We start from the raw sequence: 24,149 nt of genomic DNA on the forward strand, positions 1-24,149 counted from the left end.
ATGAGAGATTCTTCAACGTAGATCACATAGAATATCATTTGTCGACGCGTTTCGAACCAACTAGTGTGGTTCATCATCAGGACAAGTTGAAGAAATAGATCTAGCTATGCAATTTAAATAGTATGAGCAGAGACCCCCAACGGCTATCTTATCCAATGACTAATTTTGACTATGGGACCAGAGTTAAAAAGTCAAAATAATATGGTTATATTCGATGACCATTCTTTTAAAATATATAAAGTTTTTATATAAATAAAATAATTAAATAGGTGTTAATGTTACTAGTTAGTCAAAAGTTTAATAAAAATATAAGTTATAAGAAATATTATAATACAATATACATAGGGTATATAATAATAGTTAGTGAGAATAAAATAAAAAGGAAAAAATAATAGAAATATATTTCTATTATTTTTTCCTTTTTATTTTATTCTCACTAACTATTATTCTATACCCTATGTATATTGTATTATAATATTTATTATAACTTATATTTTTATTAAACTTTTGACTAACTAGTAACATTAACACCTATTTAATTATTTTATTTATATAAAAACTTTATATATTTTAAAAGAATGGTCATCGAATATAACCATATTATTTTGACTTTTTAACTCTGGTCCCATAGTCAAAATTAGCCATTGGATAAGATAGCCGTTGGGGGTCTCTGCTCATACTATTTAAATTGCATAGCTAGATCTATTTCTTCAACTTGTCCTGACGATGAACCACACTAGTTGGTTTGAAACGCGTCGAAAAATGATATTCTATGTGATTTACGTTGAAGAATCTCTTATAAATTGATATGGATCACAGAAGCCTCAATTCGACAATGTAATATGATTACTAAATCGTTATACTGTGTATCATCTGAGGTAAGAATTTTTCCTTATTATGATGGTATAATTGATGTGGATATATTTTTGGATGCATTTGAAAGGGAAGTTCTTGAGAAGAAAAGCTTCAAAGCGCTAGATTTGGTGTTGCATGCTATGCTTGCACGGTGGTGGGGTACGCATAAAGACACATTTGAAAAATGGTATGACTATAGGAGGATCATGCAGATGTGATTTGGTTGCCCAAAGGTATGGTTTACTGAGAAGTATGATGGGAGAAATGATCCACATGATCATTTGGAAAAGTGGACTAAGGTTTATGGAAGGGAGTCGTTGCCAGAGTGGGTGCATATTTTCTATCACACTTTAGATTCATCCCTATGAGCTGGTATTTGGAAACAGAGCTCAGCCACAACAATGTGTAATGGGATATCTTAAGAGAGGGGTTCGTGAGGATGTTCAACTTTGAAGACAAATTTGAGAGTATTGATAAAGTGCCACAGGTGTTGGCATTATGACATAGGTTTGGTGCTATGACACAGGTGTTTTCCTTGATGGAAACTCACTCAGATGATTCAAGCTCACAAAATCAAGGAAAAAGAGATATACGTAGGATCCCCTTGACCAAGACGCATATACACGCGGGCTTGATGACCAAAAGGCACATACATGTCGGAGAATTTGGTTTTGGTCCATGGTATTTGGACCATGGTATTGTGATCCATGGTATTGGTCCAAGGTATCTCGTCCGACATGTTGATCCCAGGTATTTGGTCCAAGATATTGGTTCTATGTGGTTTTGGACCATGGTATTGAGTAAGGCCTAAGACTATAAAAGGAGTAGAAGATCATTAGGCAAAGGCACTCAAGTATTGAATATCTAGTGAAGAGCAAGATCTAGAATACTGGTCATTGGGTTATGGTGTATAGCTGGATCTGAATCAAGGAGGAACCTAAGCGCTTGAAGAAGGATAAGTTCTATTGATAGGTCAAGATCTTAAGGCCTGAAGACAGGTATCTTTGTGTGGTTTTGATCTTTTATTGGCGCATGTCGTAATCTGTAAATCTGATGATATGGGTATAAGTGATGTCTGAATAGTTGTAAAGGTTAGATCATGTTTTTCAGATCTATACGCAGGTTTAGTATAGCAAAGGTGTGTATACACGTTGGTTAGGCATTTCAAAACAGTGCATATGCAGGTTTGCCTTCATTTAATAGCGTATGAATGAAGGTTCGACACAATGAAGTAGCGTACATCTCGTAAAATATGTTTTAGCTACTTCTGTTTGCTGTTGCATTGTTCTAGGTTCTAGATTAGGTTTTGGTTACTATCACTGTATTCTGGTTACAACATTCAAAAACTGATTGTTTGATTCAGTTTTGGTTGGTACAAAGGAGATTGGTTGATGGAGATATATTTGATGTTTGATTAATGTTATTGATGGATCCAGTCTGAAAATTTATGAAACTTGGTCCCTGGAAGAAAAGAGAAGGTTGTAGCCTTCTGTAGGTCAGCATGTACGTACTAGTAAACACATCAGCTAGTACAAGAGCCAAGGGGGTTGTAGCTCCCTTCCAGGAAATGCTGGAGAACGAGAGAAAGTTGTAGCCTTTTGCAGGTAGAAGCCTAATTATTGGTATAAGGCTGCATGAGTACAAAATTTGTAAAAAGAAGTTTCTTATTAAAGAAAGATAGAGATGATTGCTGCAGGTGGTTTTCACGCACATTGGGTTTCCACCATATATCTTGTGTTCATGTGTGTGATTTCCTATTCTTTTTACTGCATATGATTACTGGTTATATGGTTCTAATACATAGATTATAGATCAACTAACTAAATTATAAGATTGCAAGGTATACGCTCGTTTCTCTAATTGCAATTGTGTATACATGTAGGTTTCATTAACAAAAGTAGCGTATATAAATCTGTTTATGGAAATGAAATATTTTTAAATTGTTAACACTGTTTCATGCCCCCTCTCAGTATTATTTCCAACAATTTGCATCAGAGCAGGTCCTTCAGAAGAAGCTTGATCACTTGAAGGAAGATCTATCATCATGGGCAGCTACGAAAGAGAGGGATCCATTAGACCACCAATATTTGATGGGAGCAACTTCGTCTATTGGAAGGTAAGAATGACAACCTATCTTCAATCTCTTGGAACAGATGTTTCGGAAATCATGGAAGGAGGATATACATTTCCATCAGCAATTCCTCTAGATACGACAGGTAAAAAGCAGTATGAAACAAATGCCAAGGCTATCAATACACTATTGGGGAGTCTATCACAATTAGAATTTGTCAAGGTTATGCAGCTCAAAACTGCCAAAGAAATATGGGACAAGATCGTTCTATGCTATGAAGGAGACAATCAGGTAAAACGTGCAAAACTACAATCTCTCAGAATTCAATATGAAACTCTCAAAAAGTACAATGATGAAAGTATAGCTCATTACTTCCTACGTATAGATGAGATTGTTAATCACATGAAAAACTTGGGTGAAGAGATATAAGAAGTTACTTTAGTTGAAAAGGTTTTAAGATCCTTGCCTTGTAAGTTTGAATCAAAAGTTTTTGCCATAGAAGAAAAGCAGGATCTTCAGAATATGACTATGACACAGCTGCACGAAATCCTAATTCTTGTTGAAATCAGAAAAGGAGGCCCATCAGATATGAGAGAAACCACATGCAAGGCTTTAGGAAGAGAAGAGCTCAATGAATCAGGACACATTTCAAAAGGAGAGGAAGAGCAAACTTTGTCAAAAACCTTCAACGAGGTTTTGGAAGATTCAAAGGTAAACTACCTTTCAAATGCTTTGCTTGTGGAAGAGTCGATCATTATGCATCCAAATGTCCTCATAAAGATAAGCTTGATAAAGGTAAGGAATCAGCAAAATGGAATAGAAAACAGAATGTAAGTAAGAAGAGCTACTATACGCATGAAGATAGTGATGGTTTATCAAATAGTGATGAATATGAATATGGTAATGATTATATACTTTTGATGGCTTTTGAAGACCATGATTTCTTGGATGCTTTAGATGAAGATGGTCTTTATGAAGAAATTTCTAAACTTAAAATCTGTTTAGAAGAAAAGAGTATGATTATAGATACTCTGACATTCCAACTTGCTAAAAGGGAAAAACACAATGAAAAGTTAGAATGTCAAATTGTGAGTCTAAGAAAAGATATTGAGAAAACAAAAGCTCTCAATCTTAGATTTGCAAAAGGATCAGAAAATTTAGATGAAATTATCAAAGTGCAGTGTTCTCCTCTAATAAAGACATGTCTTGGATATACTGAAGAAGCATCTCAAGCACAGAAACCATCAACCTCCAAAAGCTATCTTGATGCAGCAAGGAGAAGTGAACAGGTTGACAATCGTCAGCAAAGGCATAAAGTAGATCATCAGGTAAATCGGGTTCAATCTACTTCAAGGATGAACAAAAGCTATAAAAAACCACAGGTAAATCAGTTTTAATTTGCTTCAATAATGAATGTCAATGGAAACTACAATCATCAGGTCAATAGATTTGATAATTGCAGGAATTTCTTTAATGGCCAATATTTTTCATGTCATAACTTTGGACACAAAGCTACTCGATGTGTTCTTACAAGACCATCATCACTAGAGAAGCATGAAATCAAAGGAATGTGACTGGGATCATGAAAAGGACCTACAATAACTTTTCTGCTCTTGAAAATGAAATATAATGCTCTATCTGTAACAACTTTGGTCATGAATATTCTGAATGCAGGAGTAAATTTCGGCAAACATCTCAAAAGGATCAAGCTTCATTGGGTCCCAAAACATGGAGAAAGAAAGAACCACAAACAAATAAATTTGGAATAGCCTTGTATGCAGAAGGACAAGAAAATCAATGGTATATGGACAGTGGATGCTCGAAACACATGACAGGTGATAAAGAAAAACTTTAGTCATATAATGCCTTAGAAAAGGAAAAGAAAGTCTCATTTGGTAATGACACTCTTGCAGTCATAAAAGGTAAAGGCTCTATTCTCTTAAAAGAGAAGGTTAAAGTTGGGAATGTTAAGTATGTTGATGGTCTAAAGCATAACCTATTAAGTGTCAGTCAAATGTGTGATCAAGGAAATGAAGTAGTATTTCGATCAAATGGATGTGTTGCTCATGAGCTTGATACAGGGGAAACAATGATCAAAGGTGTAAGAACTCCAAACAACTTGTACATACTCAAGGGAGGACAACAACAGTGCTATCTAAGCAAAAATGATGAACACTGGCTATGGCACAGAAGACTGCGGCATCTAAGCTTCCCTCAAATAAGAAAAGCATGCAGATACCAGGCGGTTTGTGATATTCTGGATATCCACATTCCAGAAAATACAATATGCAAATCATGTCAATTTGGTAAGCAAACCAGAACACATTTCCTTGAAAAGGATGGATCAGCTAGTAAGCCTCTTGAACTTGTTCATACTGACTTATGTGGACCATCAACGAAAAAGTCACCTCGTGGAGAAGAATATTTTATATTGTTCATTGACGATTTTTCAAGAAAGTGTTGGATAGGACTTCTAAAGCATAAAGGCGAAGCATTTGAAATGTTCAAAGCCTTCAAAGCTTTGGTTGAAAATGAATCAGATCGGAAAATCAAATGCCTCAGGTCTAATCGAGGAGGGCAATTTACCTCGGATGAATTCTTTGACTTCTGTGAAGAACATGGAATAAGAAGGGAATTCTCTATAGCAAGAACTCCTCAGCAAAATGGAGTGGTAGAAAGGATGAATAGAACTGTTCAACAAATGGCTCGTGCTATGCTAGATGAGTCTGGAACTCCTGCAACCTTCTGGGGTCAAGTTGCATTTGCTGCCATCACTATTCTCAACAAAATCAACGTCCTGGTAAAAAAAACTCAAACTCCACATGAACTTTGGTATGGTAAGACTCCTATGGTAAGACTCCTACGGTAAAATACTTCAAATTTTTTGGAAGAAAATGTTACATCAAAATGACTTATGGAAAACTTGGCAAGTTTGAACCTATAGCAGATGAAGGCATTCTCCTTGGTTACTCTTCCAGAAGTAAAGGATATAAGTGTTATAATAAAAGACTTGGGAAAATTGTTGAAAGTATTGATGTTGTGGTTGGTGAAGCAGGAAAAAATCCAAAGCAGCTAGAAACTAAATATAATGAAGAAAATGAGGACTATCCTTCCACATTAAATCAGACTAATTCTGAAGAAGAAACAAGTGAGGCACTAGAAGAACAGATAAGGGTAGAAGAAAAGACTCCATCCAGGTATGATCAGAAGAACCATCCAGAGACTCAAATTTTGGGGTAGAAAGAGGCAGGTGTGCAGACAAGAAGAACTATTACAGAAGCTTCAAGCTATCTAGCATTGCTTTCCTCTGTCGAACCACAAAATGTAAATGAAGCATGCAAATATGAATGTCGGGTCAAAGCCATGAATGAAGAACTTGAGCAGTTTGAAAAGAACAATCCTTGGGAATTGGTTCCTAGACATAATGATAAGAATGTCATAGGAACCAAATGGATATTAAAAAACAAGCTGAATGAAAATGGAGAAGTTATTAGAAACAAGGCTAGACTTGTTTCTAAAGGGTATGCTCAATAAAAAGGTATAGAGTTTGAAGAAACATTTGCACCTATTGCGAGACTTGAAGCCATAAGAATGTTCCTTGCTCTTTATAGCTTTCAGATGTTCAAAGTATATCAAATGGATGTGAAATCTGCCTTTCTTAATGGAGACCTAGAAGAAGAAGTATATATTGAGCAACCAGATGGATTCATCCTTGGAAATGATCCAAAAATTGTATGTAGACTCAGAAAGGCTCTCTATGGTCTAAAACAAGCTCCAAGGGCCTGGTATTATCATCTCGTCAAATACCTTCATCAACAAGGTTTTTCAAAAAGATCAGCTGATAGAAATCTATATATAAAAATTGACAATGATAAATTGCTAATATTTGTTGTGTATTTTGATGATAGCATTTTTGGTAGCAATGAAGAAGCCATGAGTCAAAACTTTGCTTTGGTAATGCAGAAAGAATTTGAAATGTCCTTGCTTGGTGAGCTCACATATTTTCTTGGTTTACAAGTTCAACAAAATAAAGATGGTATTTTTATATCACAAACCAAGTACCTCAAGCAAATATTGAAGAAATATGGCATGGAAAACTCTAAACTAGTATGTACCCTTATGGTAACAGGATGCGGCCTCAGCGCAAATGATGAATCAACAATAGTACATCAACCAACCTATAGATCCATGATTGGTAGTTTTCTATATCTAACAGGTACCCGACCAGACATCATGCATGCAGTGGGAATAGTTGGAAGATTCCAAGCCAATCCAAAGGAAACATGCCTTCAAGCAGTCAAAAGGATTTTCAAATATATTCAAGGAACACAAAACTTTGGTTTATGGTATCCTAGAGATACAGATCTTACACTTCATGCATATATAGATGCAGATTGGGAAGGAAGCGTGGATGACAGAAAAAGCACTAGTGGTGGTGCATTCTATATGGGTTCCAGACTAGTGTCTTGGTTCAGCAAGAAACAAAGTTCAATTGCATTATCTACAACTGAAGTAGAATATGTGGCTATTGCATCTTGTTGCACACAACTTCTTTGGATGATGCAAACATTGCAGACATTCATATCACATGTGCTCCACCCATCTCCATTCTATGTGATAATACAGGTGCAATCAGTGTTTCAAAGAATCCAGTCATGCATTCCAAGACCGAGCACATACTTATCAAATATCATTTTCTCCATGAACAAGTGCTTGAAAAAAAGGTCAAATTGGAGTATGTTCCCTCCAAGGAATAGGTGGCTGATATATTCACCAAATCCCTGCCCAGAGAGACATTTGAATACCTTAGACAAAAGTTGCGAGTAGCTGATGCATCATCTTGCCATTGACATTTATCTGTTTGAGAGAAAAATGATTGTGCGCGAGTTTCATTAAGTGGATCTACGTATATACGCAGGTTTCTGTAGATACAACCATGTATATGCTGGTTTGAAGAATATCAGTGGGCCAAACTCAAGATTAAAAGAGTTTGATATGGGTCTGACATTGATCATCTGGCACAGGTTTAGGGAGAGCATGTACTTCTAATTGTTGGCATTATCTTGGTACAATTTCACAATTGTTTCTGATTCAGGTGGAACAGGTGCAGAGGGAGATCGTGGTTGCTGCTCTGGATGGTGATTGATAGATGCTGCTGATGATAGTTGCTGATGACTATCATAGTCTTGTTTTAGGTATTTTGTCTCTATGTCATGTATATCTTTTATTATCAAGGTCATGTAATGACCTATTTTGTTTCCCCACTATTCTTGGGATGGATAATGTAATTTTATTGTTTTATCATGTATAAGCTTTTGGTGTATCCCCACTTGGTTAGGTGGATGAGTCAATCTTGGTATATCCCCACTTGGTTGGGAGATGGATGTATGTATGAGTCTTTCGTGACAGGAAGGTCATTTATGATGTATAGAGTCACGTTCTTCTTGTAGAACATGTTTTTGCAGACCTTGCTTACAGTTAGGGGGAGCATGAACAACACACTTCAGCATATCAGAGAATTCAGCATGTACTCAGGGGGAGCATAACCCTTTGCCCTTGATGAAAAAGGGGGAGAGTGACTTGGGGTTGCCATCAAGTCCAAAGGGGGAGATTGTTGGCATTATGACACAGGTTTGGCAGAATGACACAGGCGTTTTCCTTGATGGCAACTCACTCAGATGATTCAGGCTCACAGAATGAAGGAAAAAGTGATATACATAGGATCCCCTTGACCAAGCCGCGTATACGCACGGGCTCAACAACCATAAGGTGCGTATGCATATACATGCACTTTCATGTAAGGAAAGGTGCGTACATGTTGGAGAATTTGGTTTTGGTTTGAGGTATTTGGACCATGGTATTTTGATCCATGGTATTGGTCCAAGGTATCTTGTCCGACGTGTTGACCCTAGGTATTTGGTCCAAGGTATTGGTTCTAAATGGTTTTGGACCATGGTATTAAGGCCTAGGAATATAAAAGGAAGAGAAGATCATTAGCCAAAGGCACTCAAGTATTGAATATCTAATGAAGAGCAAGATCTAGAAGACTGGTCATTGGGTTATGGTGCATAGCTGGATCTGAATCAAGGAGGAACCTAAGCGCTTGAAGAAGGATAAGTTCTATTGATGGGTAAAGATATTAAGGCTTGAAGAGAAGTGTTGGAAATAATACTCAGAGGGGGGGGTGAATCAGTATTATCACATTAATAAAACTTTTTCATTTCCATAATCAGATTCATATATGCTACTTCCACAACTTCTTATGATTAAGTTAATTGATCTTCAATGAGTGCATTAGAACATTATCAACCATATTATCAGATAACAGATGCTGTAATAGAGAATAGATCATCACACATAAGGCACACACATGAACACCATGATATAAGGTGGAAACCCAATGCGGGAGAAAAACCACCTGCTGCAAGTCATCTCAATCTTCTTCTTAATAAGAAAATCCTTTTACAATATTTGTACTGGTGCAATCTTATACCAGTACGGGAGCTACAACCCCCTTTGCTCTTGTACTAGCCGATCCATTTACTAGTACGCAGGCTGCTACCTGCTACAATGCTCCAAAGATCTCCCTTAGCTTTTGTACTAGCTTAGATACTAGTACATAGGCGCTGGCCTACAATCTTCTCTCCTCCAGGTACCACGTTTCATCAATTTTCAGACTGGATACACTGAAGCACAACACATAATCTGAAAGGCCACTTTTCATCCAATTTTCATACTGGACCCAACAACAAAATTGAAGCTCATAATCAAACAACCTTCTGAATCACGCAATCACCAGATCCATACATATACAATGATATTATGAGAGTTATCAACCAGATCTAGTACATAAAGATAATTCCTTAATCATGCTGTTATCTGAACTCAATACTAGTAACCAAACATCAGTTATGCACCCAAAACCCTGCAGAATAGTCAAAGGCAGTTAAAACAAATTTTAAGCAGGGATTGCAACTTCACTGGTATAGATCTGCAGATATTTGTACTACCTCCGCACCTACGCCTTCTGTGGCACCATGACCACCGCACCTGCGCCTTCTGTGGCGCCTCCGCACTGCGCCTTCTGTGGCGCCTCTGTGGCGTCTCCACACTACGCCTTTTGTGGCGCCTCCGCACTGCGCCTTCTATGGCGCCTCCGCACTGCGCCTTCTGTGGCGTCTTCGCACTGCGCCTTCTGTGGCACCTCTGCACTGCGCCTTCTGTGGCACCTCCGCATTGCGCCTTCTGTGGCGCCTCTGTGGCGTCTCCGCACTGCGCCTTCTGTGGCACCTCTGCACTGCGCCTTCTGCGGCGCCTCCGCACTGCGCCTTCTGTGGCATCTCTGTGGCATCTCCGCACTACGCCTTCTGTGGCGCCTCCACACTGCGCCTTCTGTGGCGCCTCTGTGGCGTCTCCGCACTGCGCCTTCTGTGTCGCCTCTGCACTGTGCCTCTGTGGCGTCTCCGCACTGCGCCTTCTGTGGTGCCTCTGTGGCGTCTCCGCACTGCGCCTTTTGTGGTGCCTCCGCATTGCGCCTTCTGTGGCGCCTCTATGGCGTCTCCACACTGCGCCTTCTGTGGCGCCTCCGCACTTCCGCAGCTGCAGCGCTCGAGAGATCACCCTTCACAGATTCTCTTTCAACTTCCCTTTCATAGATCAAACTTTTAAAACAATAACCCAATATTTCAGATCTTAAGATATTTGATTTGCAAGAATGAATTAGCCAAGTGATCTCCTTTGCTTTATATAGGCTTAGGCCTTTCACAATACCACGGGCCAAAACCATAGGATCAAAAAACTGTTGGACTAATACCATGAACCAACCATGAAAGTACGTGAGAACAACAATTTTGACGAAGTATCATGGTCCAAAACCATAGGTTCAAATACCAAGGACTAACTACCATGGACCAAAGGTAAGTTCTCCAACATATACGTGCTTTTCCTCATAGGTTCAAATACCAAGGACCAACTACCATGGACCAAAGGTAAGTTCTCCAACATATACGCGCTTTTCCTCATAGGTTCAAATACCAAGGACTAACTACCATGGACCAAAGGTAAGTTCTCCAACATATACGCGCTTTTCCTCATAGGTTCAAATACCAAGGACTAACTACCATGGACCAAAGGTAAGTTCTCCAACATATACGCGCTTTTCCTTGCATGAAAGTGCGTGAACTTTTCTCTACATGAAATAAACATTTCTCTGCATATAAGTGCGTGAACTTTTCTCTACATTATAATTTATTATCTGAGATGAGTGGGTTGCCATCAAGTACAACATATGTATCATAATGCCAACACTCTCCCCCTTTGGACTTGATGGCAACAACAACCAATCACTCTCCCCCTTTGACATCAAGGGCAAAGGGTTATGCTCCCCCTAAGAACATGCTCCCCCTGACTATAAACTAGATCTGCAAAGAAGAACCATAATCCATGACCATGAAAGAGATAGATTGCAGCAATAATCAGACCAACATCCAAGATCTCCTTCTGTACGTCCTCCATAATGCCAACAATGCATTATAAGCTCCCCCTGAGTACCTGTTGAAATCTCTGAATGAGCTCCCCCTTTGTATATGTCATGGTGCACCAATCTGATCATGCTCTTTCTGAGAACAAGCTGAAATGTTTGCTCTGCTATATAGTGTTGTTCATGCTCAGGCTCCCCCTGACTGTAAGCAAGGTCTGCAAAAGGATGTTCTACATCACAAATGACCTTCCTAAAAGATTCAATACATACATCCATCACCCAACCAAGTGGGGATATATCAGAAAAATGAAAACCAAATACATTACATCTTCATCGCAGGCATAGTGGGGAAACCAACATAGGTCGTTACATGACCTGAAGAGATGACACTATTACATCATGAGTCTTGATATGACATCACCTAAATAAGATGAACATCAGGAACAACACTTTATGATCTTCTCCATAGTATCTGTCAACAGCAACTAGACCAGCAACTTGTATTAGTGCATGAATCATCAAGGTATGTCTGCATCAAAAGAATTTCACATTCTATGTGAGAAACATCATAGCCATCCAAATCTACATGAATCAAGTATCATCAATTGGGAATATCTGCATTAATCAACATATGTATGAAACAATCCTATCATCATATAGATAAGAGCTCATTATCATCATGTCTCCAACAATGCAACTTTGAATAATCATCCCTGTATCCAGCCAACAATCCTCATCCATTTGTGCCAAGAATGAAAGGAATCATAACTGTAATATATGATCTTTATGCATATGATGACAGTAGCATATGAGTGACTCAACATCAAGAAGATGTGAATTCAAGCTAAGTGCTTCCCATGCAAGCATCATTAGAGAATCAACCATAAATCTGATCCAAGAACCATGTGAACAACTCATAACCATAGCAAGATGAATCATTTATCCATATAAGTATCATCACCAAGGACTATTAACCATAATGCCAATAATGCATTAAGTCCATATGCTCCCTCTAAACCTGTGCCATCTGTCTGATTATGCATATCAATAAGAAGTATCAAGACATCATCAATATCAAGTTAGAACCAAAACACTTCTAACCATCATATCCACACATCATTATTATTAACTAGAGCAAAACTAATCCTTCTCTTGAATCTGTCCCTACTGCCTTTCTTCAAACAATCATATATGCGACTGTGCAGTAACTAACTCGCGTATATATGCAACTTTCCTTTATGGAGTTTGCATATGAGATTCAGGACACTGAAGTTTTGTACTTTCAGCTCCCTCTGATTCTGGTATGTCTGTACGTTGTGCAGTGCCGCCTTTTTCTGACTGTACTTCCTTTTTCCTCCATATCTTCAAACGTGATGATGACATTTTCTCCTTTTGATATGGTTCCCACACTTTGTTCCTGCATTCCTTAGCTATATGTCCAAGCTTGTTACATGCATAACATCTTACATGTTTCATATTCCTCCTGTAACAATCAGCAGCTTTGTGACCAAACATATTGCAAGCAAAGAAATATCCATAAAAGTACCTTGAATGTGATGATCTTTCTGCATAATGGTCTTGAACCCTTCTTCTTCTACATCTAGCTGCAACATGTCCAAGATTATGACATACATAACATTCAACATTATTCATAGGAGGAGTAAAGGATTTTCTTTGAGGAATCTCTTTTCTTGGTTGATGATGAGATTGATCTTTCATTTCTTCGTTGATCACATTAGATTTCTCTTTAGAGTTCCTTGCCTCACCTTGTGAACTAGATTCACCTTCAACAGATTCATGGAAACCAAGACCAGTCTTTATAGCAGGAGACCTTTGACTACTAAGAATATCATCCAAGACTTTAGAACTATCTTGAAATCGTAAAAGCTTATCCTTTTCTTCTAGTTTACCTTTCAAGATATTTACCTCAACCTGAAGCTGTTCTTCCTTTTCAAGAGATTGCTTTTTCAAATCTTCTTCAACTTTCCTTCCTTCTTCCATTTGTTCCCTTAGTTTGAGAATCTCCTTTTCTTGTTCTTCATTCAGATCCTGCTGCATTTGACGAACTCGGAAGGCACATTCTAGTTGAGATTTTAAGCTGGTGACTTCGTTTTCTTGTTTTGCAATAGCTTGGAGTAGATCTGTATTCTGCTTCTTTGATTCTTCAAGATCTCCTTTTAGTGAGAGGATTGTAGCTTCAAGATTTTCATAGTAGCTGGATCTATCTTTGAGTTTCTTGATGGTTGTGCTTCTTTCGTTGACTTCTTTTCTTAATGATGTCACTTCATGCTGCAATTTTTGACATTGGTCTTCCTTGTCCTTGAGTAGCTTTCTTACCTTGTTTCCTTCTTCTAGTTGGGCCTTTAGTTTGGTAGCTTCTTCTTTGAAATCACATTCCCTTTTGTTCAATAGATCTTGTTGATCTTTAATTTTGTCTGTCAGCCTTTTAAATTCTGCCTCTATTTGATATCTTTCTTGTTCACCCATAAGAGCAAATTCAGTAGTTTCGCTATCACTTTCATCTCTTCCAAAAGGAAAGATAGCTGGAACATCAGAGGATAATATATTCATACCTGATAATGATTCTGAATCTGAAGAGCTTCTTATACCTAATCCCCAATCGATTCTCCCACTATCATAGTTCTTCTGAGATGACTTCTTTTTCTTAGGTGCTTTCTTCTTAAGCTTCTTTCCCATTGTTCCACGGATCTCCTTCAAGCGATCAAGCTTCTATCAAAGGACCCGCTCTGATACCAATTGTTGGAAATAATACTGAGAGGGGGGGGTGAATCAGTATTATCACATTAATAAAACTTTTTCATTTCCATAATCAGATTCATATATGCTACTTCCACAACTTCTTATGATTAAGTTAATTGATCTTCAATGAGTGCATTAGAACATTATCAACCATATTATCAGATAACAGATGCCGTAATAGAGAATAGATCATCACACATAAGGCACACACATGAACACCATGATATAAGGTGGAAACCCAATGCGGGAGAAAAACCACCTGCTGCAAGTCATCTCAATCTTCTTCTTAATAAGAAAATCCTTTTACAATATTTTTACTGGTGCAGTCTTATACCAGTACGGGAGCTACAACCCCCTTTTCTCTTGTACTAGCCGATCCATTTACTAGTACGCAGGCTGCTACCTGCTACAATGCTCCAAAGATCTCCCTTAGCTTTTGTACTAGCTTAGATACTAGTACATAGGCGCTGGCCTACAATCTTCTCTCCTCCAGGTACCACGTTTCATCAATTTTCAGACTGGATACACTGAAGCACAACACATAATCTGAAAGGGCACTTTCATCCAATTTTCATACTAGACCCAACAACAACATTGAAGCTCATAATCAAACAACCTTCTGAATCACCCAATCACCAGATCCATACATATACAATGATATTATGAGAGTTATGAACCGGATCTAGTACATAAAGATAATTCATTAATCATGCTGTTATCTGAACTCAATACTAGTAACCAAACATCAGTTATGCACCCAAAACCCTGCAGAATAGTCAAAGGCAGTTAAAACAAATTTTAAGCAGGGATCGCAACTTCACTGGTATAGATCTGCAGATATCTGTACTACCTACGCACCTGCGCCTTCTGTGGCACCGCGACCACCGCACCTGCGCCTTCTGTGGCGCCTCCGCATTGCGCCTTCTGTGGCGCCTCTGTGGCGTCTCCGCAATGCGCCTTCTGTGGCACCTCCACACTGCGCCTTCTGTGGCGCCTCCGCACTGCGCCTTCTGTGGCGTCTTCGCATTGCGCCTTCTATGGCACCTCCTCACTGCGCCTTCTGTGGCACCTCCGCACTGCGCCTTCTGTGGCGCCTCTGTGGCGTCTCCGCACTGCGCCTTCTGTGGTGCCTCTGCACTGCGCCTTCTGTGGCGCCTCCGCACTGCGCCTTCTATGGTGTCTTTGTGGCGTCTCCGCACTGCGACTTCTGTGGCGCCTCCGCACTACGCCTTCTGTGGCGCCTCTATGGCATCTCCGCACTGCGCCTTCTGTGGCGCCTCCGCACTGCGCCTTCTATGGTGTCTTTGTGGCGTCTCCGCACTGCGCCTTCTGTGGCGCCTCCGCACTATGCCTTCTGTGGCGCCTCTATGGCATCTCCGCACTGCGCCTTCTGTGGCGCCTCTGTGGCGTCTCCGCACTGCGCCTTCTGTGGCGCCTCCGCACTGCGCCTCTGTGGCGTCTCCGTACTGCGCCTTCTGTGGCGCCTCTGTGGCGTCTCCACACTGCGCCTTCTGTGGTGCCTCCACACTGCACCTTCTGTGGCGCCTCTGTGGCGTCTCCGCAATGCGCCTTTTGTGGCGCCTCCGCACTTCCACAGCTGCAGCGCTCGAGAGATCACCCTTCACAGATTCGCTTTCAACTTCCCTTTCATAGATCAAACTTTTAAAACAATAACCCAATATTTCAGATCTTAAGATATTCAATTTGCAAGAATGAATTAGCCAAGTGATCTCCTTTGCTTTATATAGGCTTAGGCCTTTCACAATACCACGGGCCAAAACCATAGGATCAAAAAACTGTTGGACTAATACCATGAACCAGCCATGAAAGTACGTGAGATCAACACTTTTGATGAAGTACCATGGTCCAAAACCATAGGTTCCAATACCAAGGACTAACTACCATGGACCAAAGGTAAGTTCTCCAACATATACGCGCTTTTCCTCATAGGTTCAAATACCAAGGACTAACTACCATGGACCAAAGGTAAGTTCTCCAACATATACGTGCTTTTCCTCATAGGTTCAAATACCAAGGACTAACTACCATGGACCAAAGGTAAGTTCTCCAACATATACGCGCTTTTCCTCGTAGGTTCAAATACCAAGGACTAACTACCATGGACCAAAGGTAAGTTCTCCAACATATACGCGCTTTTCCTTGCATGAAAGTGCATGAACTTTTCTCTACATGAAATAAACTTTTCTCTGCATATAAGTGCATGAACTTTTCTCTACACTATAATTTATTATCTGATATGAGTGGGTTGCCATCAAGTACAACATATGTATCATAATGCCAACAAGAATTACCTTTGTGTGGTTTTGATATTTTATTATCACATGTCGTAATCTGTAAATCAGATGATCTGGGTATAACTGATGTCTGAATAGTTGTAAAGGTTAAATCATCTTTTTCAGATTTGTACGTAGGTTCAGTATAGCAAAGTCGGGTATACACACTGGTTACGCATTTTAAAACAGCGTATACGTAGGTTTTCCTTCATTTAACAACGTATGAATGCAGGCTCGACACAGTGAAGTAGCGTATGTCTCATAAAATATGTTTTAACTACTTCTGTTTGCTGTTGCAGTGTTCTGGGTTCTGGTTACTGTTAGTATATTCTAGTTACAACATTTAGAAAAGTTATTGTTTGATTCAATTTTGGTTGGTATAAAGAAGATTGGTTGATGTAGATATATTTGATGTTTGATTAATGCTATTGATGGATCCAGTCTGAAAATTTATGAAACGTGGTCCTTGGAAGAAAAGAGAAGGTTGTAGCCCTCTGTAGGTCAGCACCTATGTACTAGTAAACACATTAGCTAGTACAAGAGCCAAGGGGGTTGTAGCTCCCTTCCAGGAAAAGTTGGAGAACAAGAGAAGGTTGTAGCCTTCTGCAGGTAGAAGCCTGCGTACTGGTATAAGGTTGCACTAGAAAAAATTTGTAAAAAGAAGTTTCTTATTAAAGAAAGATAGAGACAATTGCAGCAGGTTGCTTTCACCCACATTGGATTTCCACCTTATATCTTGTGCTCATGTGTGTGATTGCCTGTTCTATTTACTGGATCTGATTACTGGTTATATGGTTCTGATACACAGATTAAGGATCAACTAACTAAATTATAAGTTTGCGATGTATATGCTGGTTTATCTAAACGCAGTTGCATATACACGTAGGTTTCATTAACAAAAGTACCGTATATAAATCTGTTTATGGAAATGAAATATTATTAAATTGGTAATACTGATTCTCCCCCCCTCTCAGTATTATTTCCAACAATAGGAGGTTAAGGCAAAAATCTTCAGAATTCCATAGGATCCCTTGGAGTTGATTCAACCAAATTAGAGCACCCAGCTGCGCCATGCGTTGGAATGCTATAATATGACTGTTGAAGGAGAGGATGAGGATCCAAGGAATATTAACATCCCCGAAGTAGAAGGCCACAACAAATTAGAGGGACCACAGATAGAGAACCCCGACATCACCGCGCCATTGAAAACTAAGCAGGTAAACATTGGTACAGAAGCAGAACCAAAGTTTGCAAAGATTGGGGATTATTGGGATGATGCTATCATGTACAAAGTCATTAAGTTGCTCTGCGAATATTAGGATTTATTCCCTACCAAATTTTAGGACTTAAAAGTCATCATAGGTGATTTGGGGGTGATGAAAATAACTTTGAAAATTGACGCGAAGCCTGTTAAGAAAAGGCCATATCGCCTTAATCCCAAATACAAGGAAAATGTCCGCTTGGAGTTGGACAAGATGCTTGCAGCAGGTATTATTGAAACAATTCAGGAATTTGATTGGGTAAGTCCAATGGTCTTCCAGGAAAAGAAGCAGAAGCATGAAATAAGGATTTGTGTAGATCTTAGGAACCTCAATGGTGCTTTCCTTCATGACCCTTTTTGAACTCCGTTCACACATGAAGTACTGGATAATGTTGGCAGGTAGGAGGCCTATTCATTCACTGATGGGCTCTCTGGATACCATCAGAGAACTATCATGCCAGAAGATAGGAGTAAGACCACCTTCATGATAGAATGGTAATGTTTCTAGCATACAGTCATGCCTTTCGGACTCAAGAATGCACCAGCGATCATTTCTTGTGTAGTCATCGTGGCATTCTAGGAGTTCATTCACAAGTTCTTGGAATTCTATTTCAATGAATGGATAGTGTTTGGGCTAGTTAAATGCCAAGTAGAAGCACTTAATGTTGGATACATGCCAAAGGTATCAAATTGCGCTAAACCTAAAGAATGCTTGTTTTCGTCCCTTTTGGGATCTTGCCGGGCAATGTGGTATGCAGGAAAGGACTTACGATGGACCTTGTTAAGATCATGGTAATCATCAATTTGGAGGCGCCAAGAAGTGTTAAACAGCTGCGTACAACACTGGGCCATACTGAATATTATCGGAAGTTCATAAAAAGTTATACCCAAATTATCCAGCCTATGGAAAAGTTACTGAGGAAGGTTTTATCACTGAGAATTTTCCTTAGAAGTTATTAGAAGAAGGAAGAGACCGAGGTAACCACAAACCAATATTTTAAGTATAGGCTCTAGCCAATCTTTGACTCAGAGAGGGCTCTCTCTATATGATTTAGCTTTGTTTTACTAGGATTTTAGGCTAGTTCTTAATGTTCATGGGGTTTTGGATTTGAAATGAAGGTTGGGTGGTGGAATTCTTGGAACATATGGATAGAGCAAGGTCTTTAAGCCATTGGGTTATGGAGTCAACAAATGGATAGAAGAACTGGATAAATTCATTAAAGGGAATGTTCACAGGGCATGCCAGCAAAGTAAAGTGCAAATCTTTAGGTCAAACCAATGAAATGATCTTAACCAAGGTGATAGAGAACTTAAGAATTCTCAAACCAGGATTAAAATGAAGAACAAAGGATAATCATGAACAAAGGGCAATTAAGAATCCTTTGCTATAGATCGCAAGGAACTACCTAAACTAAGGAGAAATCAATAATTCCTTAACATAGATTTGTGAAGAAAACATTCAATATGCATAATAGTCAAAACAGAGTGCAGCTAAGCAATTTTTGAGGTATCATTCCTTGTTATAGCATTCATATTTTTAGAGATACAAGTAAGATTGTGGAAAAACTTAAAGAAAAATGACATTGAACATGAGAAATAATTATTTGAACTTTTCTTTACACAAGAATCAGGTGAAATATATGATCTTTATTCCCTGATCCAGCTAGCTAGTACAGTCGTTAGTACAATAGAATTTCAAAATTAAGAACAAGAGGTCGACATAAATGTTTTGGAATCCACCCTACATACTTCGATTTGTGAAGTATTTATACAAAAAATTATTAAAAAATATATCAAAACAACTTGAGATTTAATCTAGGAAATACAAATATCTTCTTGCAAGAGGATAGAGACAGCTATTGAATTGTTTCATGTTGTCCCTTTTTTTATGGTTATGCTGGCTTGCAGTTGTGGTGTTTCACGCTACAATCTTCTTCAACTTTTACCTTTCAGCTGATACTCTTTGACCCTGATGTGTTGTTTTCACCTGTTTACCTCTTTGTTCTGTTTTTACTGTGCAGTAACTTTTGCTGTAAATTTATCATAGTAAATCACTCATTGTCTCCGACCATTCTACATCATGTAATTTTACATTCATCATTCTATTGTAGATTTCATTGGCTTCAATATGCTTGGAAAAATTGGGCTTGGTGAGCAATAAATGTTTGATCTCATGCTACAGGAAAAACAAGTTTTCAAATGTGTTGTACAAGACTTTACCTGTTGGCAATGATTTTATGGATGAAGAGCTGTCTTGTTCCTTAGCCAACTATCTGAGTCTATTACCATATTCGAACTTTGTCATGAGTTTGTCATTGATAACCAAAGGACTGGGCATACCTTTCTCCCTCAAAAGCTAGAATTTAGCCATGAACCTATCAATGGCTACCTGCTTTCTTCGAAGTTAAGCATAAGGTTCCTTTTGGAAGGGACCTTCCTTATTTCTAAAATAGTATTAGTCCTATCTTCTATATCTATCTCATGGAGTTCATATCTATTCTTGGTGTTGATGAAGTGGATGAGTCTATTGGCATCCTCAAGCTTATCTCCCAACTCCTCCTTTACTTTCCGGATAGCTTCTGTAGCTATCTTTATTAACTCTGTCTGCTAAAAAATAACTTGAATTTATGGCCAAATATCATTGACAGAGTCATTGATATTGGACCACAAGATTTCCTTGGTTTGCCCAGGGGGTTTCTCCGATGTTAAGTCTTTCTCTAAGACTTTGATTCTTTCACTCATTCTTTGGGCTTTTTGTGTGTCTTCTTTGTGCTTAAGTTGGGAAACTTTGTAGTCACTTTCCAAACTTGAAACCTTTTCCATTATCCCGTTCATTTCAATAGCCTGGATAGAAATCTCTTGCATGGCTTTGACTAGTTCTATTGCTTTCTCTCCTGATGCACTTGCTACTGATGTAGATTCTGTTGTTACTGGCAAGGCTGTTGTAAGTGGATTTGTAGGTGCCAAAGATGCTGCTAATGTGGATGGTACTGCTGTGGAGAATATAGGGACAACATTTGTCGAAGAAGTGGCCACATCAACTTGTTTTAATTGGATTAAAGCATCCAATTCCTTTTTTATCTCATTTAGTTGATCATTCAACTTTAAGACTAAGTCGATGAGTTCTTGATGCTTCTTTTGGGTTTCTAGAACTTCCAATGTTTGTGGATGTTGTAGCTGAGATATTTTTAGTTCTTTCTTCAATGCAACTATATCATCATTCTTCTTTTTAATGAGCTGTTTTGTAGCTTTGATATCCTTGGGATCGTGTCCCAATTCAATGACTAAGTCCTTTAAGGACTTGATCCTGGTGTCCTTGGCCTGTGAGGAGGCCTTCTCTAACTAGAATTATGTTGAAATATTGTTTAAAGGGTTTTGTAGCTGATGAGAAGTTATAGCTTTACCTGTTAGGGTGGAGTATATCATTTCTCCATCCTGTTTGTGCAGTTCAATTTGGTCTATCGGATGAATATCCCTCACCAACAATTCAAAGTCTACCTTTTTGAAATCAGATGTTGTCTTTGGCTACTGGGTTGTAGGTTTAATGAAAGACATCTGCAGCTTTCCCTCTTTAATGTCAAAGGTTGACATTAGCCTTGTTTGGTTGGTGGGAGTCAGCTTTATGTACTGAGCATAGGTTTGGGCCTTGAGCCTTTCATTTGTCATTTTGATTTCTTTGTACCTTTCCTTGATGTCTTGGTCTCTATCAGCAGGCCTGCTAAATGAAGACACTTCAACACTAAGCTTCCTTTCCAACATCTAAGTCTGTAATGTGGAAGGCTCTAGCATGCCTTCAGATGGAGTGGTAGGCCTGCTTCTGTTTCCTTCTATGTTTGTGACCTCATCTGAGTCATTTGTATCCTCTTGTTCAGAGACAGGATTCATTTTCTGCCTTTTTGCTTGGCTTGTTTCTGGCTGAGCGTGTGAGGTTCCTCTTGCTGATGTAGTGGCCTCCTCCCTACTTCTCTTTAGGTTCTTCTCCTCATTTTGAGGTGTCTGCATAGCTGGAGGGGTACTCATGTTTGTCTCTGGTTGGTCTGATTGCTCTGATACCTGCAGGAAAGAACCCTCATCAAGTTGTCATTCTAGATCAATGAGAGTATTCTCTATGTCTACTCTAGTGTTATCTTAGTCTACTAGGGTACCTTCCACCCATTATGTTTGATTGGAATAGGCTTATATTTTAGGTATGGGATGGTGAATGGAAGGTCCTACCTTGACCTTTTCTCTCTTCTTTGTGATGAATTCCAAAGGATCATATCACCATATGAAGCTCTTTTGGAAATTCATTTTCTGAAATATCAAGTCTACCTCTTTTCTTGCCTCCCTAGAGTTGCATATGAAGGGACCTAGTTGGTATTTTACTTTTAAATTGGCTTTCTTCTTGGCATTGATGAAGTTTACTTAATCTGCATTGATGATTTGTCTATAATATTCCAATGCAAACAACCTCATTAGGAGGTATCTTGGTAGCTTGTATGGTGCCAGCAAGCAACTGTAGATTCTAATTTCGATGTGGTTTTGGTACAAGTACAAATCCCCCACTTTGCTCTGCTTGGATAATTGAGGGACCCTCCTTATCTCCAGACTGATTCTAGGAGGAGGGCTTCCAATCAACATTGCCATGACTGGGTGTACAAATAAATCAATGAAATCAGAAAAAGAGTATGGAGACTGATATCTAAGGACCAATGGGGTCCAAAAAATGACTGACCTGGGCTGCCCTTGGTGTCCAAATTTTGAAAGGTGAATGGGAACTTATCAAGTTGATAATACAAGAACATATGGTATAAGACTGTGGAATACTTGAAAACTCTTTCATTTCTCATTCTAAGGAATTGTTCATGGATCCTATCAGCTATAAATTGGGTATAGTCATAAATAACAGTAGGAGATTGTCCTGAAGTGTACATGGATATGAAGGCAAGGATTAATTTGTCAATGTATTCACTAGTGGTGTACCCCAAAACACAGGATATCATGGCTACAATGTTCTAGCCCCATGGGGAAAAAATAACAGCTACATATGGAGGGCAACCTTTAGGGATGTGATTCTTCTCTCCGATGAAGGTTTGGGATAACTGAGCCAACTTTGCAGGGCTAAGCTTGGGGTACTGGTCCAACATGTCTCCAATTGAAAGGGGAGTTAGGTTTGGTCCTTGTTGGCGCTGCAACATTTCATTTATGGACTCAGCAGAGATGGTGAAAAATATGGTTTGGTTTGGTGACATGACTACTCTCTAACTAGGGATGTAACTGGCATGATAGTAGTGGACAATCTCTGGGAAAATGTGGACTTGGGGGAGCTGGTATTTGGGCAGATTTGACTTCCAGAGGCCAATTTCATCAGCATGGTTGAGGTATCTGTCCCTACTTTGGCAATGTACTTTGAGCAGGGAATCTAGGACAGTGGTATATTTTATTTGGAAATCTTTATCAGCTAAAGGAAGGTGGTCCAGGTCCAAGTGAGGCCTAGAGATGGGCCTTACATCCATTGCAATTGGGGCAACCATACTCAAGTCTTGTGGATTTGAGTGTGGAGGGTAATTTAGAGATTTTAGGGCAATGGTGGTCTTGCAAATGGTTATGGCTCAGATTGTTAAAATCAAAGTAAATATGATATTTTTTACTTAATTAGCAGTGTTATGAGGGTGAATTTACTTGGAATTTGAAATGGAGTTGGTTTTCAATGGTTAAATACCTGGAACTGGGTGAAATTGACTGTAAATGGTGATTGATGGAGGCTGTAGAGGTTCGTATGGTTCTAGTATGGACTAATGAACAAACTACGCTATTTGCAACATCTATGGAGCAATGGCGGAGATTTGTGAGCAAATTCGTTGTTGCAAGGGTCGCAATGGATTTTTTAGTCCTCAAATAGCGAATGCGTGAAAAGAGTGAAAAGAGGGGTAGTTGGGCTTATATAGGAAAAATGTTAATTTTGGCAGGTTCATTAATTGATGAGCAATGGGTAGTTGTTTTGGTTATATGGGAAGGTGGTTTAATGGAGTCATTGCACTGGTTTTAAGAGGGAAGTGGTTTTGAGGGGGGGTTCACCCAATCTAGTCGTGCATGTGAAATGTAGCATTCTGGGGGTCGGGGAAAACTGCCTTATCGGGCAGGTAAAGGAAGGACATCAGGCGCGACTGATATGATCGTAGGCCATTGGATGAGGGGGAGGTATGATCAATTGTGGTCAAGAGATGCAGTTGCACGGTGATTTACACAAAAAGGTTTTCAAGGGGCCCATGGGTCTGATCACCGGTGGTATAGGAGTAATTTCGAACTTAATCTCATCAGGGATGCTTTAATACAGGATTAATGACTAAGGGTGAGGCTTTAATGTATTTTCTGGGATATGGGGTAGTCATATAGTTTATCGATAAACTAAGGGGTGTGGTTACTTTATATGTGAAGGAGTTAAATATA

This window comes from Pinus tabuliformis, chromosome 7, assembly GCF_031772625.1.
Source record: "Pinus tabuliformis cultivar Carrire ecotype Pingquan chromosome 7, CPIR1, whole genome shotgun sequence".
NCBI classification, from domain to species: domain Eukaryota; kingdom Viridiplantae; phylum Streptophyta; class Pinopsida; order Pinales; family Pinaceae; genus Pinus; species Pinus tabuliformis.